Raw genomic sequence first — 19,786 nt, forward strand, 5'->3', positions numbered from 1 at the left:
AATATGCTTGCAGTCAGCAATAAAAGATCTGGATCCAGTGGTAAGTATTAGGGCTGGACTCCAGAGTCTAGAGCAGTGATTCTCACCTGTGGGTTCCAAGCCGGTTGCCAAACACAAATTTTACATTACAATTTTTAACAGTAGTAAAATAACAGTTGTGATGTAGCCAATAAAATAGATGTATGGTTGGGTGTGACCACCACCCAAGGAACTATATTAAAAGTTTGTGGCAGTAGGAGGTTGAGAACCACTGGTCTAGAGGAATTCAGTCAAAGTAAACAAGACCAAACCTTCTGGAAGGCACTAAAGAATCCAGCCAGTGAAGTCCCTCTAGAAGAGTGGGCTGTGCCTATCTAGTACTGCTGGGAGACTCAAAGTCCTAGTCTTAAACCTCATAGAATACCTATACCAAGAGCTGTAATTTATAATCGCAAAATATAAAATAGTCACAGAGATTTGAAAGCCTCATACTTAAACCTCTGTTAAATAAGGGCAGGGCTGATCCAGGGCCTCATGGCACACCTGAGACCCTTAGATATGATACTATGCACAGCAGCACCCAATGCACAATCTGGAACTTGATTAACATAGCCACTTATTTTTTATGATTTGCAATTCTTCAATCCTGGAATTGCACTTGGTAGACAGAGCTTTGTATCTCCTTAATGGCCAGGAATTCTTCAATCTGATGATTGCTGAGATCGTCTGCAGCCATTGCAGAATGGGGTTATGAAGGAATGATTTTTATCATTCTCTCTCAAATCAGGAAATGAAAACTAGATAAGCTTACAGAAATCATCCTATATAATGCTTTATCGTCTGCTGTAGAAACATGTTAATGATTGCTCAGCCCACCCAGGAAAATGAAGATCATTCTTAGTTACTAATAAAATGGCCAAGTATTGAGAGAGACTTTGGTTAAATGTAACATTCACAAACTCATCTGAAGAATAGCCATTGTAGGTGACACTTTAACTACTTGATTTGAAAAATTCTAGTGTGTTCCTTTATAAAACTGCAAACTGTGAAATGCAAAATGAGAATAGCTTCCTGCAAAGCTTTGAAAGGGAAGCCATGCGATTTCATACTAAACCTTGCTGCAGAGACAGCAGCAAAACCTGCTTCTATACTGAACTTCAACATCTGGTAAGAAGCAACACCAAGCCAGCTTCATCCCATGCCACATGAACTATCAATAGCTACTGATGATTTTTTTCTTCAGAAAGCATATCTGTCATACTTCATGTCTCATAGTTTAAATTCAGAATATATCTGTCTGAATATCACCCTTGCTTCATGTGTGTATTTGAATAACTTTTTTATTGACACAGTTTCAAATGAAATCTCCTTTCAAAATCTGAACAAGATGTTCAAGAATGCAAAGCTGGTTTTTAGTAAACGGAGTTGAATTAAAAAGTGAGGAAAAGAGCAACATGATGTTTCCTAGTGGTAACATAGGATTGTTTTATTAGGTTTGATAAGACTGAACAGTCCAGAGGTTTGACAGTTTTGACACCTGGCTTATGAAAGATGGAATTCCTGAATGGAAATTGTTCTTATTGAACATCTCTGAAGAGTTTTGGCTGGAAAGAAGTATCTATTCCAAAGCCAGGACATTCTCAGAGCTCCTTCAAAACTGGCTGAAAAATGAGGTACTGAATTCTTTGCTTAATGGGAAATCTACTGTTGTTTTACTTTTTGGAACTTTTCGTTAAAAACATTTCTGTCATCACTTTTCCATTGTGGAAATAAATATGACACATATGGAAAAAGAGGTTATTGTTCTGCATGTATAGAATAATATTCCAAGTACAGTAAGATGAACTTACTGTAACCTCCATTTAGTGATTAAAAATACTGAAAATGAATACATATATCAATTGATCTATGTTTTGGAGGCTGTGCAGTACACCAATGTGTCTGTGTTTATACAAAATCAAAGAAGTTTATAATAAGCATAATAAGGTATTTTTATGCAGCTAACATTATTTATCTTACTGGCTCTCCTGTGTGATGCACAACAGACCTGTTATTGTACTCCAGTTCTGATATTTATATATTATTCAGTTCAAAGAATGGATTCCTAGCCTACCTACTACTTCAAAAATCTAAGATGAGAACCAAATAAAAAGAAATCATAAATCACAATAGCACAGATGATGAAAAAGGAAACTGATATTTTTGGCCTGTCAATGTATCACATGAAGTTTTAAAGTTATGAAATCTGTAAAGAACAGTCCCATGATTGAAAACTTAAAAAAAGGGAAGCATATGGAGGAATTGAACAAAGAATTTCAGGGTTTCTTAGACTAAGTTTAGAGCCAGTTGGAGAAGGTAGCCACTATGAAAAGTCTGTGTCAAAGAAGTATTTTCTAACTCTGAATGACTTGCAAAACTGAGTGCAAGGCCAGCTTGGGGGGGAGGGAGTCTGTTCAGCCCCTTGACCACAGGGAGCCAACAGACATGCCTGTTCAGTCACTTGGACTCATTTGAATGTATGCCTTAAGTATCAGATATGGAAGTGAGGGATGGGACAGCATTCATGAATCCAGAACAGTGAATCAGCTAAGACTCCATCCTCAGGTGATTAACATCTTCCTATCTATCCACCTCAGATGATGAAGAACCTTGCAGCTTTCAGTGATACCCTACTTGATCTTTGACACAAGTATAAGCTCCATCTCTTTTGGTCATCTTTCTCCCACACGTAGAAATGTGTTTGTCTCCTGTTCCATGTGGTTGATTCAAATATGTGAAGATTGTTCTCACATTCCCTAGTGGCTATGTAACCAAGGACTGTTTCCCTGGAAAAAGCATGCACTGCTCTTTCTGCCATTTGAAGACTGTGAACGATTTGTTCCAAACCTTTGAGTGAGTTATCCTCTAGGCTCAGAACACTATTGCTCTCTTCCTCTAAGCACCCTCAAAGAAGAAGAGATATTCTAAAAAGAGTCACGTGTAGCCCTCTTGTCAGCTTTCAGGTTATTTAAACAATAAACCCCAAACAATTAAATCCTCGCAAATACCATGGGCAGAAGGACAGGTGAAGCTCTTGTTCCTGCCTCCTAGAAAGAGATTTCACATGTTTCTAACAAATTAGAATATGTATATCTGCTGGCTTTTGTTTAGTTTTTTTTTTTTATAAAATTATCACACTGCTACAGAAAAAATGAGGAAAAACTTGGAGTCTCCCCCTCTACTCCCATTTGTGATAGTTTGAAAGAAAATGGCCCCCAAAGGGAGTGGCACTCTTAGGAGGTGTGGCCTTGTTAAGAGTAGGTGTGGTTTTGTTCTAGGAAGTATGTCACTGTGGAGGCAGGCTTTGAATTCTCATATATGCCCAAGATGCTGCCTAGTGTCTCAGACTACTTCCTGTTGCCTGCAAAATGTAGTATTCTCTGCTCCTTCTCCAGTACCATGTCTATCTGCATGTGACCATGTCCTGCCACTATGATAATGCACTAATCCTCTGAAATTGCAAGCCATCACTTGAGTTAAATGTTTTCCTTTATAAGTTGGTGTAGTCATGGTGTCTCTTCATAGTAATAGAAACTCTGACTAAGATGCTACTCCATGACTAAAGTATAAATAGATTCATTTCCTTTATCAGTTTGTTAAATAATTTTCTTTATGATATGGTAGATCTAATCTAGTACAAATTTAACTGTCCTTGTAACCTTACTCATCTTATCTACGGTCCAAAACTGTGTCCTACAACAGTTACAGTAAGGTATTATTCTTCACTGTTTCTATTCTTGATCTACAAATACCATTATCACAGAATTTCAAATGCATTCATATCTTTCTATGTTTACACACACATTAAAATTGTATGATAATCTGAAACAATCAAGAGAGAGAAAATAGTTTAGAATTAGCCAAGAAGGATGCTTGATGTTCTTATTTTGCATGTAGAGTGTCCACTCAATAATCTACATGGAGTAATTTATACAGAGTTGTTTTTCCTCTTGAGCTTGGAGGTTTCTGTTTTTATTTGCATTGTCAAATAATTGACATCATAGTCATATTTTTATATACTTCTGTGCTTTTTTAAAAAAATTAAGATGCAGTTTCAAATTCATGCTTAGATACTGGACTTCAGCTGTTGGTTCTCAGGCAATAGTTTCAGAAGGACTATTGTCGTCTTTCTCCTCTGGCAGATAAAAGACAAGGGCTCACCTCTGGTGCTGAGGCTCCTCTTTTGTGATTCCTCCTTGCATTATTTATACCTCCAAACACAGATAAGCTTCATTTCTCTCAGTGATGTCAAAAGCAAAAGGAGAAAAACTTAGAAATCAATGATTTTGACTCTCATTTGTCAGGAATTTCTGGAACAGCCACAAGTTGTTGATCAGGATTATTGATTTAGTCATCTGCACCCTCAGAGGAAGTTTCACAGTTTCCTCTTGAGCACACTTGTGTCCAAGGAATGTTTTATTAGAACTAAAGATTTCCATCCATCACAAATGCTGTCAGAGTTTCCATATGCATCGAGTGCCTGAATAGCGAGATGTGAAAGCACACATGTACAAACATATGCATATATGTCGCTTACTATTGAGATTTTTAAATAATATACATTACAGTGCCATACACATGTGTGTATGTGTCCTGGTTTTAGACAATGAATTGTCCTTTCAGTTCCTTCATTTGTTTATCAGATAGAGCTGTTTATGGAAAAGAATAATTCGTCTAACATCTTTGGAACTCACTCCTATATAAAAATGATGAGAAGCTGATTCATTATTTTTGAGCGCAGGAAGAAAGAAAGAAACTGTAAGACTGTAGAGGGAGGTTGGGGACTTGCCTCACAACTGCAAATACTGAACCCCACAAAGAGCGAGCACTTTATCAAATGGGCAGAACTTGAATAGAATTCCACATGGTAAACTGGATCCCAAGGTTCACATGTCCTTGTGGCTGGGAAGTCACATCCAAGTCAGTAGAGGGCAGGCAGAAGTCAACCCTGTTGCTTGGTGACAGAGCCAGAAGCTGTCCAAAACACCTTTCATCCTGACGTTTGTCTGAGCACAGGATGGGCAAATCCTGCTGATTCTTGTAGTCATATAAGACAGAGCTGAATTAACATTCTGTTTAAAAAGAGATGAACTGGAGGCCTGAGGAAATCCCATTCCACAGAGGCAAGCCAAAGTTTATTTGGATTCTAAAACAAAAATCTGAGCTACCTGCTTAGAGCAGTAAAAGATAGACATTAAGATCTGACATTTCAAGAGGTGGAGGACTAATGAAAAATCTATGCAAGTGAGAAGAGAGAGGGGGTGGGGAGGTGAGAAACTAGTGACTACAAAGGATGATGACTTAAAACATGTAGCTGTATGTATTATGGCTTCCAATTTTTGTTTTTATGGGATTCCTGGGTGTATGAACCTGTGTTTCTCTGGATCTATTTGCATTTCTTTTTTTTTTGGCTCCTTTTCTTCTGTTTGTTTGTCCTCTTCTGATTTGTTTGTTTTTGCTTTATCTTATTTTACTTTACCTTATTTCATTATTATTCCTTAGATGACCATTTGTTGTTTTCTAACTAGAGACAGAAAGGTTATGGAGTATAGACCTGGATTCGAGGGGAAGGCCGAAGAACTGGGGAGAGTTGGGGGAGGGACAATCATAATCATAATATATTGTATGAAAAAAGTCTGTTTTCAATAAAACAAAAACAAAACAACAACAACAAATGTGACTTTTTACAGGCTCCAGAATGAAGCTGATCTAAGGGATTATGTTTATGGTTGACCAAGTTAATTCTGCCAGTAAAATTTTGTTCTGGACAAAATGCAATAGCAATTGTGATTCAAGGGGATCAACTACATAAAGAATAAGCAAAATCCTTGAGACTCAGGTTTTCATCAAATATTGGAAGGATGTTCTCTCATGGAGTAAAATCTACAAGAGCTAGAAGAGACAAAAAATAAATTCACATTTTGAGTGGTTACAACCTATTATTTATGTTACTCCTAATTTTGAAAAATCTATGGGTGTGTGAGTATCTGAGAAAACCATGACTTCATTCATCAAATGAATGCTAGATTCTGGGCACAGATGCACTGAGTGTGTGCAGGATGCATCCTCCCACACACGACAAGAGACCAGTGGTAGCTCTCTCCCTCAAAAGGCCATTCCTCCTTGGTCATTGTTGATTTAAAAAATGAAATCCTAAAATTGATGTGGTCCATGCAAACATTCTTGGACCTAGGGATATGAGAGGGAGAATTTCTCACAAGTGACTCAGACTTTGCTCTATTTTGATTTAGTAATATATGTTTTTCATACTTCCATGTTGTTGCCTTATGAAAAATAGTACTTGCTTCATTTTGAAAATTTGGGGAAAGAAGCAAATTCATGGGCACATACTTGTGAAAGCCCTTGGTTCCTTACTGTCAAGGGTGGGTACTTGCTGGGTGTTTTGGTGCCTAGCTCTGGGATGTGCCTCTATGTCTGTTATGGAGCTATACACAATATGCCCTCCTAAGGGGAGTTTTGAAGAGTTCTGATCTTTTTTATGTTCCTTCCTGGCAAATTCTTTGTCATTGGTTATTTTTGATCCTTAATGGGTACAGGTTTTATGCCTCGAGTTTTACGGCTTTTCCTGATGAGTGGATATTTTAGCAGCCATATGGCGTAGCTGGCTCCAAGACTGTGAAACTCTACCAACTTTCAGCGTCTGGGGAGCAGCTTGTTCATTCCCATCTTCCCTGAGCTTCACCGAATTGATTACAGTCTTTGATAACTGAAGTTGTTGAGTTTGCCGTATCAGCTGGGGCTTTAAATAAAACATCTTCAAAATCATTCTCTGATTGAGCTTTCTTTTGCAAAATTTTATTTTCCTCTCAATGTTGTAGAGCTTTAGCAATGCTCTCTGCTTTGCCTTTCAATATTTCAGAGAACATTCATCTCTCAGCCTTTTGCCTATGAAATGATTGTTTCTTGCTAGGATTATATTGTCTCTTTTTAATTTATATGTTTCTGACCATTCCCTTTCCACTTAAGTCTTACAGTTCATATACACTGAAGCTTTGGAAATACATTTAGATTCACAGTATGTGAGTTTCAAGAAGTTAAATTAATGTTAGTACCATGAGTTGTTTAGTGGTGGAGAGCAAAATCAATTCAATTCCTATCTCCTACCTGCCTAACACAGACGATTCTCTGGAGAGTGTAAGTTAATAAAAGCTGGCTAGAAATAAGCCAATCTAAGACTGGGCATTTATAAGAAAGAATGTCTTTGTGTGATTGTTTGGGAGCTGGGTAGTGGGCTCCCCAAAGAGTAAAAAAATAAAAAACAAAACAACCACAGGTACTATTATATAGTGTGTCCTGTAAAATGACAAGCCCTCTATATTCAAAGGTCAAATTCACTATAGTCTTTATGACATCATCCTGGGTGCTCATCAAGGAATCAATGGTTAAAGAAAATGTGACATCTATCTATCTATCTATCTATCTATCTATCTATCTATCTATCTATCTATCTATCTTCTATCTTCTATCATCTATCATCTATCTATCTAATTTAATTGTGTCCAATTAAGACATAGGAAGAACAATATCAGACCATTTACATGAAAATATTTGGCATTGGGGATCATCATGTTAAACAGAAATAGCCAGAATCAGAAAACAAGTATCACTTATTTTCTCCCAGATGTAGAATCTGGATTAGAAGAAATGACAGGAAAGCAGAAAGGGAACTGTTTGGGAAGAAAGGACCATAGGAAGCAGGCAAAGTGTACAACAGAGGGGTAGTGTGGCTATGTATTATTGAAGTACTTAGATACATGTATTAATATGTCAGAATTATATTTGTTAATTTATAGTCAATACATTTATATATAAAAATACAAAATTTATATATAAAATAGATGAAATTTATAGCTAATAAATATTAAAAACAAAATAGAAGAAAAAATGGGTACTTCCTCACAATTCGTATATTGAAATTCAAATACTTACTATCTGTAAACATGACAGTATTAGGGGGAAGAACCTTTGGAGAAATGATAACCCTGAGATGGTCACAATGGACCTATATTAGTCCATTTTCTTTTGCTATAAAAAATCCAGAAGCTGGCTATAAAGGAATAGGGTTTATTTAGCGTTGAGTTCTGGAGGGTCACGGGTTACACAGGTTTAGTATCCACATCAGTTTAGTTCTGATAGGACCTCAGAGTAGATGGCATCCCAATGTTGGGAGTGGATGAGGATCAGAGTTAGTAGAGGAGGCCAAGCATCCTTCTTTTAAAACAACTGTTGCACACAAGTTAACTCAGAGATCCTATGGGAAGGAGGATACTCCCTTCCAAAGGTACTCCTCACCATGACCTGAGCAACTCCCAGGAGGCTCCTACTCTCCAGCATCTTTTCATCTCAATAGCAGCACAATGAGAGCCAATCTTCCAACATATGAACTCTCAGAGGACTCAGCCAAACCACTGGGTGTCCTTAATCCAGAAGGTTTATCCTTGAAAGAAGATATGACTGAGATTTAGTTTAAAGAAGTATCTTGGAAGGTGGAGGGAGCAGGAAAGAATGGCTCAGGATGAGTCTGGAGAGACAGGAAGAAGCTACAGTTCTGTTCAGTTAAAAGGTTTAGAGTAATGGTGCATCATGGAAAGTCTTTGAAAAATCAAGAGCAAAGAAGTTTATATGGTTTAAATGACATCATTTATTCTGAGTTTAAACCCTTTCTGGAAACAATACTGAAAACATCTTAGAAAAACATCAGCACATAAGCAAAGTCTTCCAAGTGCTCTTTGAACACAACAGTAAAAATATCATCTTCAACATTAACAGTAACAATGACAAAACCAAGATGGAAGAGTTATAATAAAGTCAAACTGCACAGGACTTGTGGCAGATTTTCACAAATGTTGAAGTAGGAGAAAGGGAGAAGGAAGACACACACCAAAAGCACTCTGGAAATCTGGGGAGCTGTGCCGCATTGGAGGCTGCCGGTGTTTCTGTAGACTGGAGGTCCAAAGGAAGCTGTGTCAGTCAGCAATGAGCATCGTAGTGGCCATACCCAGGCTTCAGGACTCAGGAGACTGAATATATGAATCAGATTAGGAGACCAGAGAGCAAATTTCACAGTTAGTAGGTAAAGACTGTAATTAAAACCAAGGAAGAATGGGTTTAAATATAAAAAAGATGCTAAGTGAGACTATAAAAGTCCAAGTTAAGAGACATGAAAATATAAGATTTCCAAACGACTTCATTTCTAAATAGTGCTTGAGACTATCCACTTTTTCTTTTATACTTTTCATCTCCTTTTTCTATTTCTCATATTCTCTTCTAGATAAGCATCAAACTCTATCATTCTTTGGTGGTTGGGTAGACAAGATTACAGGGATTTCATCAGAAGCCTTTCCTATTCAACTTGAATGGATTCTAGATCCTTTTTTTAAAATTTTGTTTCTTGATAGATTTATTGATGTGTATTGGGCATACAAAAGCAGCACATATTTAAAGTTCATATCTTTGTGAGTTTTCACACGTTTGCAGCTCTAAAATTATTGCCACAAACAAGGTAGCAAAAATATACATCACTTCCAATTTTTCTCTTGCCCTTTTGAATTTTTTGTTTGCCTGCTTATTCAATATGTAATAACAGTTAACATGAAATCGACACTATTAATTTTAAGTGCTCAAGGTAACATGACTTTGTTAACTACCAGCACATGGTGTACAACCTATTTCAAGACTGTCATATTAATTGAATCATCCAGATCAACAGCAGTTACTTATTTACTCGTATTCATCACCCTGATGGTCAACATTCTGTTTTATGCTTCCCTGAATTTGACTATGGCAGAGGCCTCATATAAGTGGATTCACTCCATTTATCTTGTCATAGTACTCTGTGTACTATCCTGTGGCACTTTGCATCATGCTTTCCAGGTTTATTCACATTGACATATAGGGCAATTCCTTTTGCAAAAGTATAAATATTTCAATATGTATATATCTTTTTTGATATATATGCCAATATATGTGATATTACATTATCATATAATAAACATATGCTACATATAAATATACACTATTATGCATTCTAGATATATCTGTATTTATTTGTCTATCTGTCTATCTGTCTATCTATCTATCTATCATCTATCTATCTATCTATCTATCTATCATCTATCACAGTTCTGAATATCTGTTCATGCAAGGTTCAGTCTGTTTCCATATGTTCTGGATATGGAGAACAATGCTGAAATGAACCTTCATGCTCAAACTGTCTTTGATAAACTGAATTCATTTCTTTTTCTCCCATTTACAAACATTTGTTCCTTCAAACAAATTTTCAGATGAATAACATGTTAAGACTGAAATGTTGTAAATGTATGCACATCTTACAAATCCATCTTCAAATCACCATGAATCTCTTTTCCATAATTTTGAATGTAATTCACAATTAAATTCACAATTTCAGCACAAAATTTTGTGGGCATTTTTTCTTTTCATTTTTTTTTTTACAGACATGATTTATCTTTGGTCATCAACTTCCAGGAGGATTATTTCCAAGATTAGCTCAGGAAATTTATCTTACTTAGTTAAAAAAAAAAGTTTATTTTCATATTATGGTTAAAGATAATATATTATGCCTCAGTGCAATTTAGAAATTTGAAAGAAATATATATAAAGAATTTGATAATATATCAATTCCAATTATGACTGCTGTTTCTTTATATATAACTATAATTAATGTATTTATGAGTCTCAATACCATTTCCCTCTGAACATACTGATACTTGAGTACAGTACAATTATCTTTTCCATCTACTGATATTAAACTTATTAAAATTATTCCAGATATATTTTCATAAGGATCTAGTAAATTTTTACTATTTCCTTCATACTTAATGTGTTTCTCACTGATACAAATTATATCTATGATTTCAGTTCACTTTGATATATAAAAGAAAGTGAGTTTCTGAATCATTTTGTCATTTTTTTTTGAGAAATTTTTATACTGTTTTTGGTAGTGACTCTACCATTTAAAAATACTTTTTTTCAATTTTTGAAATTATAATACTATATAATATAGTGAGAAAAATGTAATTAGAAAATCCCCCCTTCCCTTCCCTTTCCTCCTAGTAAACTCTCCCATATATCCTCCCTTGCTCTTTCAAATTCATGCTTTTTTCATCAATTGCTTTTACATACACATACAGATACGCACACACACACACACACACACACACACACTTTGTTATATATGTACACACATATTCCTAATATGCATATATCACTGCTCAGCTGTATAATGTTACTTGTATATATATTTGGTGTTTGACAACCAATTGGTCTGCTCTTCCCTGGGGAAGATTATTTCTCCCACTCAGCATTCCTTTGTTTCCTGCAATTCTTTGTTTGGGGTGAGATCTCATGGTCTTTCCCCCTTGACTTTAGTATTTCTATTGTTATTGTCCTGTTCAGCTTGTGCATAGACAGTCGTATTGGTGAGACTTTCTGGTTGTAGCTTCTGACATTACTAGGAGATGCAATCTCAGCAAATTCCCCAATCCTCTAGCACTTAAGACTCCTTCTTACTCCTCTTCTGCATTATTCCCTCCCTCATCAAGGAAACTGCAACAGACAGAGGCTGTTACAGAAAACCACAACCAAACTGCAGAATGTGGCTCAACACAGCACTTCATATTTTCATCAGCAGTTTATAAAGGCTCTTGTTTTCCTTCCTGTTTTTGGCACATTTGTTTTGTTGTTCTGTTGGTTAGTCACACAAACAAGTGTGAGATGGGATGTCACTATGGTATTGTAGCTAGAATTTTTCTGGTCCTGCCTGTCCCACAGTCAGGACAAATCTCTCTAACCCACCAGTCCAGTTTGGCAGCGGCTCAGACCCAACCAAGTAAACACACAGAGTCTTATATTGATTACAAACTGTATGGCCGTGGCAGGCTTCTTGTTATCTACTTCTTCTATCTTAAATTAACCCATTTCTATTAATCTATACTTTGCCATGTGGCTCATGGCTTACTGGTACCTTACATCTTCCTTGTCATGGCGGCGGCTGGCAGTGTCTCCTCCCACCTTCTTGTTCTCTCAATTCTCCTCTCTGTTAGTCTGGCCTATACTTCCTGCCTGGCTACTGGTAAATCAGTGTTTTATTTATCAATCAATCATCCACAACACTATGGTTTTAAGTTGTTTTACATGGTGATTAGTGTGATTCTGGCTATCTTTCCAAACAATGTTTGTCACCTGTACATAGTTGACAAATATTTATTCAAGTCTTTTTCTACTTGGTAAGAGGGTTTATCTAGTTTTCATCATTGAATTCTATCAGTTCCTTATGTTTTTGGACCCTAATTCATTGTCACCTCTATACTTCACAAGTAGGTTGTCCTTCCACTCTGCTTCAGTTTCTCTAGACATCCCTAAGACTTTTTGTTTGATGTCATCGCAGTTGCCCAACCATGTTGTGGTTCATTGTGCTTTTGTGCAACTTCCTTGAAATTGTTGCCAAGCTCAATGTCACCTATGTTTTCTTCTCAAAGTTTTGATATCTTTGGTCAAAGTGAAAAACTTTGATTGATTTTGATGTTATCACTGTCCATGATTTAAGTTAAGGGCTCAGTTTCATTCAACTACATTTGAAAATAAAATTTTCCTAGCATTATTTTGTTTCGTTTTTTTTTTTATTTCATTTTTTACTTAAGGTATTTTTTTAAACTGAGGGGTTTTGGATTTCTTATTAAAGATGAGTTGAAGACGTTGTATAGGTTTATTTCTGAGCTCCGAATGCTCTTCCACTGGTCTGTGCTGGTCTATGTTAGTGCTAAGTTGTTCTAATCACTGTAGCTTTGGAATATATTTTTGTCAGGAATTATGGTGCTTCAACTTCTGTTCGATTTCAAGATCATCTGTCTATTCAGGAGCTTTGGCAGCTCCCTATGTGTTTTAGGAATTTTATGCTTGTGTAAAATATGTCAGTAGGACTCTGAAAGAGAGCATGCCGAATCTGTACATTGTACTTGATGCATGAGCATTTTCATAATATAATTTTTCTAGTATATGAACATGAAATGTCACTTTATTTGTATTCTAGAATCTTTTAACAACAAATTTACAACATTTAATGTATAAGATTTTCACTTTGTTGGCTATATTTGTTACTAATTTTTTATTCTTGTATAGGTTATTGCAAGAAAAAAATGTTTTTTTTTTTTGTAAAATTAATGGTTCATAAATGCAACCTATTTTCTATGTCAATTTTTATCTTTCAATTTTATCAAATTCCTTAATTATTTCAAACAGGTGTGTGTGTGTGTGTGTGTGTGTGTGTGTGTGTGTGTGTGTATTTAGTTTTTGTAATTTTATATATGAAAGATATACATACCATCTGTAAATGGTTGATTTTATTTCTTTCTTTACAATTTGGATTTTTCCTTATCTCACCAATATGTCTAGGATTTCTAGAACTCTGTTTAGTAGTAGTGGGTTCTTCATGTTTATCCTTTATTACGTTGCAACAAATTTCTTCTGTACCTCATTTGATGAGAGTATTTTTTTTTTAATCTTTAAGGGATATTAACTTTGGTCAAAAGCCTTGTAGGTAAATCCACATTCTATATTCTAATCTAAAATATTTCATAAATTTCCTTTTTATGAAGAGCTGTTGTATCTGTTATGTTTTAATTTTTTTTCAGTTAGGCTTGTGTCAGGGAGAGATATTTGTGACTTTGGTTGTTCTTAGGATTAACACAGCTCTTTCTCGTGAACCAAGTTGTGCTTCAAAGGTGTGTGAAAGACTTGGATGTAGTGTTGATGCCGCTTTCAAGTCGCAGTTCTAATGTTTAGCCTATTGCCTAGAAAATAAGTTGTGGTCAATGGATGTTTAAACATGGCACAAAACATAACACCATTAACAGTAGAGGATAAGTTTGTACCTCAAGCTTTTAGAAGATCCTGGAACCAGGAGAGTCTGGCAGAGCTCTTCTAATTCCTGGATGCTTATATGTATGTCACATATATGGAACTGTTAAATATTCAGAAATAGGCCTGCTTTATAGTACTTTGAACATGCACATGTTAGGACTCTAGTGTCTTTTTTTAAACAGCTGCACGATAAATTTAGAAGCACCACTGGGAAGGCCTGAGGTTAAAAAAAAAAGCAGAGGAGAAATGAATCACTTGACATAATATGACTAAGAAGAGAAGCAAACAGTTTTTTTATTTGTCAAATGTCAAAATATTCTGCAAAAAAGAAAAAAAATCTCAAAGAAGCATAAAAACAGCAAACCCAGCACAACCTTGCTACAGGCAGAAAAGAAATATCAACAACACAAAAATAAAGGTTATCAAAGGGACCTCAACACTTGTATTCTAGCAAGCTGAGAGAAAGGTAAGTTTCAAAAATAATAATAAATGTGTAAAAGTTTCGTGAACAAAGAGAGACGAATGCAGAGTCGGGAAACTAAAGTTGGAGGCATTGGAGGGAGAAGGCGGAGCCTCTAGTAGCTAGGATGCTGTGTTTTGAGCTATGTGTATTTTCCAAAAAATTAATTGAGGACTTTTTCTTTTTCTTCTCCTCATCCTCCTTTGTTTGTTTGCTTTTTTTTTTTTTTTTTTTTTTTTTGCTTAGTTTTGGGCACAAGTAGAAATACATTTATTAATATAAAGTAAGACAAAAATAATCATATCTTGAGTAAATATGCCACAGGATTTCATGCACTGTGAACTTTTTGAAATTGTGAACAAAATCTTCGTGTTTTTGTTTCTTGCCCAATATCTTGTTGCCGGGGGGGGGGGGGGGGGTTTAGGATTTTTTTATTATTCCAGAAGGAAGTAATTTATTTGCTTCTGCACAATACCAGATGGAATATGAATCTGTAGTTTGTTTGAGGATAGTCCTAAATGGAGGAGAGGCCAATGTTTCCTATTTGTGAGGTATGATAATATGACTGAATGTGACTGAAATGATCTACTATGAAATTATGCGATGTGTTTTTTGTCTCCCCTGAAGTCATCACAAATAAACCACACCCAAAGTTGAATGCCAACAACTTTATAAGCTATCTAAATGCCATCTCAAGCAACTCTTTTTTTTCAATTATAAAAGAATTTCTGTAATTGGCCTTTTGAAACTGAATGGTACCTAGAATATTTTGATTTGATCATGTATTACTTATTACTGTTAGATAAAATGGTTATTCTATGAAAATATTTAATTTAATTATTTTCTAGCATTTAAAATATAATTCAAAATATTTACTTTGAAAAAATTATAAGTTTAGCAATCAGTGTTTCTAAAATACATTTGGTTATATATATATATGTATATATCTGTACATACATATTATTTGCCTTCAGATTTAAGTGGCCTAAGGCAATCAGTTTCTAACCTTTTACAAGGTTTGAGAGGTACCAAAAATTCTAGTTTAAGTTAAAAATTAGGACTTTCTTCTTCTTCTTTTTTTTTTTTTTTTTTTTTTTTGGTTTTTCGAGACAGGGTTTCTCTGTGTAGCTTTGTGCCTTTCCTGGAACTCACTTGGTAGCCCAGGCTGGCCTCGAACTCAAAGAGATCCGCCTGGCTCTGCCTCCCGAGTGCTGAGATTAAAGGCGTGCGCTGCCGCTGCCTGGCTTAGGACTTTCTTCTAATGATAGCAAGAAGATAACAAATTAACTCTGATTATTTCCTAGGGTCTTATGCTTTTACTTCCTACTCAGCAAGTTTATTAAGCTCATTGGTTGTTTATTCAACCATTTATTCAGGTGCCATGTATCTACAAATCCAATGGAACTGAATTTGTCATTATCTAAGTGAGAAGCTGAGATATAGTGATGCAAAAATCAATAATATTCTATACCTGCAAATGTAACATTACTCAGCAGTTAAGGAAACATGCTTTCAAGTTACCAAAAGACATGGTGAAACCGGTAAATGGGCATTAAATCACAGAAAAGAAAACTGCATAGTGGACACTCTGTGCAATTCTTATCTTGTGACATTCTAGAAAAGGAAGATGGGAATGGTAGAATGAAGAGTAGGTACCACAATTTAGGAGAAAGGAGAGATGATTAAGTGGAACACAAGTATTTTTATGACAATGGGACTAATCTGCTTGTTGACATAAGACTGGATCCAGGACATACACATTTCAAGACCAATAGATGGTACAGCAGAAAGTGAACCTTAACACTATAGGTATTATCAACATAATTACATGTCAATAATATAGGGGAACTGAAGAGAAGGGATATATGTGAATGCTGTGTTTGTTCTTTAATTTTTCTCTAACTCAAAACCATAAAATCTATTAAGTAAAAGCATTTTTTTGGTATTCCAGCATTCAGCATGGAGTTGGGGGCAGTCATAAACAACTCCCTGTATTATTTTGGAGAGTTTCTGTAACAGATCACCAAATACTCAGCTGACTTAAGCAATAAGAATGGAATCTCTCAGGCCCTGTAAGGGAATTCTTTGTTTCTTTCTGACTCTTGGAGCTTCTGGCAGCTCATTGATTCTTGTTGGTTCACCTCTGCCACCATCCTCCCGTGGTGTCTTTCTTGCTCTGTCTCTACTTTCCACATCTTTGGAAAAGACATTTGTGTTGGAGATAAAGTTCATAATCCAGAATGAGCACTTTATGAGATGAATTACATCTGTTGAGAGTCTTTTCAAAATAAAGTCACAGTTAGAGCTTTGGGTGTCATATGTAGGTGGACATTCTGAAGTTGAGTCGAGGACACAGCACTTAAGTAACTGTCCTATCCTCTAATATGACCCATGCTATATTAGGAGACTGTAAATGCAGGGATAGAGGTCAGAGGCATAAAAGCTACACAAGGACCAGGCATGGTTGCTCAGGACATAATCTCAGCACTTGAGAGGCAGAGGGAGATATGTCTCTGTGAGTTTGACATCAACCTAGTCAACACAGTGAGTTCTAAACTATCCAGAGCTACTCAGTGTGATTCTGTCTCAGAATAAACTACAAAGAGATGAATATGATTGACTGAATTAGAAATATCTAGACTATAAACTGCTGTTATGTGAGAATTGAGAGTTGTTGTATGAATGTCAACTACCGGACAATGTTTTACTCAGAAGAATAGAGTTAGGCAACAGACAGCAAGATTGGAGGATAGTAAGTAGAGCAATGTCCCCGAAAGAAAAAGCTCATGATAGCTGATGGAAACAGCAGCATATATATCTGAATGTTCAATGATGGCCAGCTTGCAGGGAGAGTTTTGACATAATTGTTCAAGTATCTTGAGGATGAATCCAGATTTATGATGAGTTAAGATGCTGAGATTAATGCTAGGAAGACTTACTTTCTTCAAGGAGAGTACTCCAGGCCTTTGGAATGAGGTATAAGGGTAGAGATGGAGAGTCAGAGATGTTTCCAGATAGAATAGACCTCATGACATGGCTAACTAGACTTACTGAGTATGGAAGGATGTGAAGATGAATCTAGGATGGACTTGGACACTTAGTTTTATGTCATAATTCAAAATCAGGACTTTGGGAGAAGGGTGTGGTTTTATTTGTAGTACATATAAATTTGGAGGTTCTCTTTTGGAAATGCTTAAGTTTGTCATATGGTGCATCTATTGGTTTTCTGCTATTATTGAGCAGTAAAGGACTGTGAATAAAGATGCCGATTTTGGGAAAGTCTTTACAATTCACTTTAAAATTTCCCATACAAGTCCCCACAAATCAGTTTTTGTCACAGATGAGAAACTATTATAGCTTTCGTTATTCTGGAAAGATAATAGAGTAGGGGAGATTGCCAGTTACTCAGGAGCATTGCTAGTCCAGAGGAAAGAAAATGGTTGTCCTTTTGGAGGAGATAAAAGAAAGCTGAAATTACTGCTGCATAAAAGCAGCCCAACATTGTCACAAACAGATTGCAAATAACATTAAAGAATAAGCTTTCACTAAGGACAAGGTTCCCAAGCTCACAGAATGCCGCTTCATTCTCTCTCATTTTTATCTCAGCAGATCTGCTACAGTGAAAGAAGAAATCTATGTTCCAACATAAAAAATAAACACAATCTCACTGTGACACGGACTGATTCAGTATGGAAACATTGACTAGAGAGGCATTCTGGCTTACTTCAAAAGACTTTCAATAACTGCCAAAAGAGTTTATTTGGATAGTTTCAGTTTCATGCGTTTAATCAACTGAAAACTCAATCCAGAGTTGAGAGTGTGACAGGGCATGTGTTCAGACGAGTGTGTGCACGTGTTCCTATTAGTAGAAATGTGTGCTTGCAGATGTGGGTTCTTGAGCATGAGCAAAGGTGTGCGTACACGTGTGTTATATTATTCTTTTATATTTATTCCATTTATTTCCTTAGCAGCATTCTTAGATAGCAATATTCACAGTCAAGGTCACCTGAAACCTAAGTGTGCATGGTATCTGCACTCTTCTCTGCTCTAGATCTTACAGCGGTTACTGTGGGTAAGACTAGGAGGCAGCAAAATACAATCTTCTAGTTAAAAAGCTTCATTTAGCTTAATGCATCACATCTTTTAAAAAAGACCTGGATATGTTGTTAGTTTTGGTGCACAGTGTTTTCTACCAAATTGTTATTTATTCATTTTAGTTACACAATTAAAGTTGTGTAACCTTTAAGGAATTAAATTCATATCTTCAAGTTCTTGCAATTGGTAAAACCTCAGGAGACACAGGTGAATGTGTCACTAACACATAATACAATGACTGCCCAACATTCTGAAGTAGAGAGAGGGAAAATCAAATTGTGCTCAATTGATTCTTATCAATTTTTTTCTTATTGCATCCAATATTTGGAGGATTTGCAGTCTCAATGACTACTGGACAGCATTGTACAGAAAAGGAGGACTGGTTCACTACATGACACTTTGTAAACTTCCTGAAGACAAGTAAGTCTAGAGAGCTACTACCTCAGTCTTTGGTTTTGAAGATACCCAAATTGAGGACAAAGGAGATCTTAAATCTAATGAAAGATGGCTCATTTTAGCCTGGAACTGCCATGTCTTTGCTTTGTCAACAGTGCTAGTCCACAGAGATCTTAGGCACGTAGTTTACCAAGAAATTCTCATTTTAGTTTTTCATCACATGTGTTTAGTATGCCAGTGTGAATCAGTTCCAGGTGGAACGCAGATATTGGCATGCAGTGTACTGGTTCTATAGGCTCTATGCTAATGATGCCAAGGTGGTGGCATTTATTTCCTCAGATTCATACATGAAAACAAAATCCAGTGTTATACCCATGCTGTATCCCAGCATGATTCCAGCCAGCTGCCATGCATATGTTTTCTGTTGATCAAAAGGGGATCAGGTGGCCGTGTGGGTGACTCAAGCCCAGATCCACACTCGAGAGGACATCATTCTCAGTGCGTGCATTGCTGACAGAGCCCCAGGAGCAGCATCTGTGCAGATGGAAATGAATTTATTTTTATAACCAGTGTCAGTTTCTCATTCCATGTCAGTTTTGGTGGCACTGGTTGAAAGAAGGACAAAGATGTTGCCAATTCTAAGGACTACGATGGGGAGAAAAGTCACAAAATATTCTAAGAGGCATTTGATTGTCAGCAAGATACCACCCTTTCATGTGTTGTCCATTGAGAGGACATCAAGATACACACTGCACAGTGCTTTTGGTATATTTTTTTTTGATATAACTTAGTCTCATGTGGCTTTAATGACAGAGTACCTACCTATATATTTTAGAGAGTCATTCTTCAAGTAGAGATGTACTTTTAAGTGACTAGAGATATGTAATTTTATTACAAAAGAAATTCATATAACAAAAA

Source organism: Peromyscus leucopus, chromosome 14 (genome assembly GCF_004664715.2).
Source record: "Peromyscus leucopus breed LL Stock chromosome 14, UCI_PerLeu_2.1, whole genome shotgun sequence".
Classification (NCBI taxonomy): Eukaryota; Metazoa; Chordata; class Mammalia; order Rodentia; family Cricetidae; genus Peromyscus; species Peromyscus leucopus.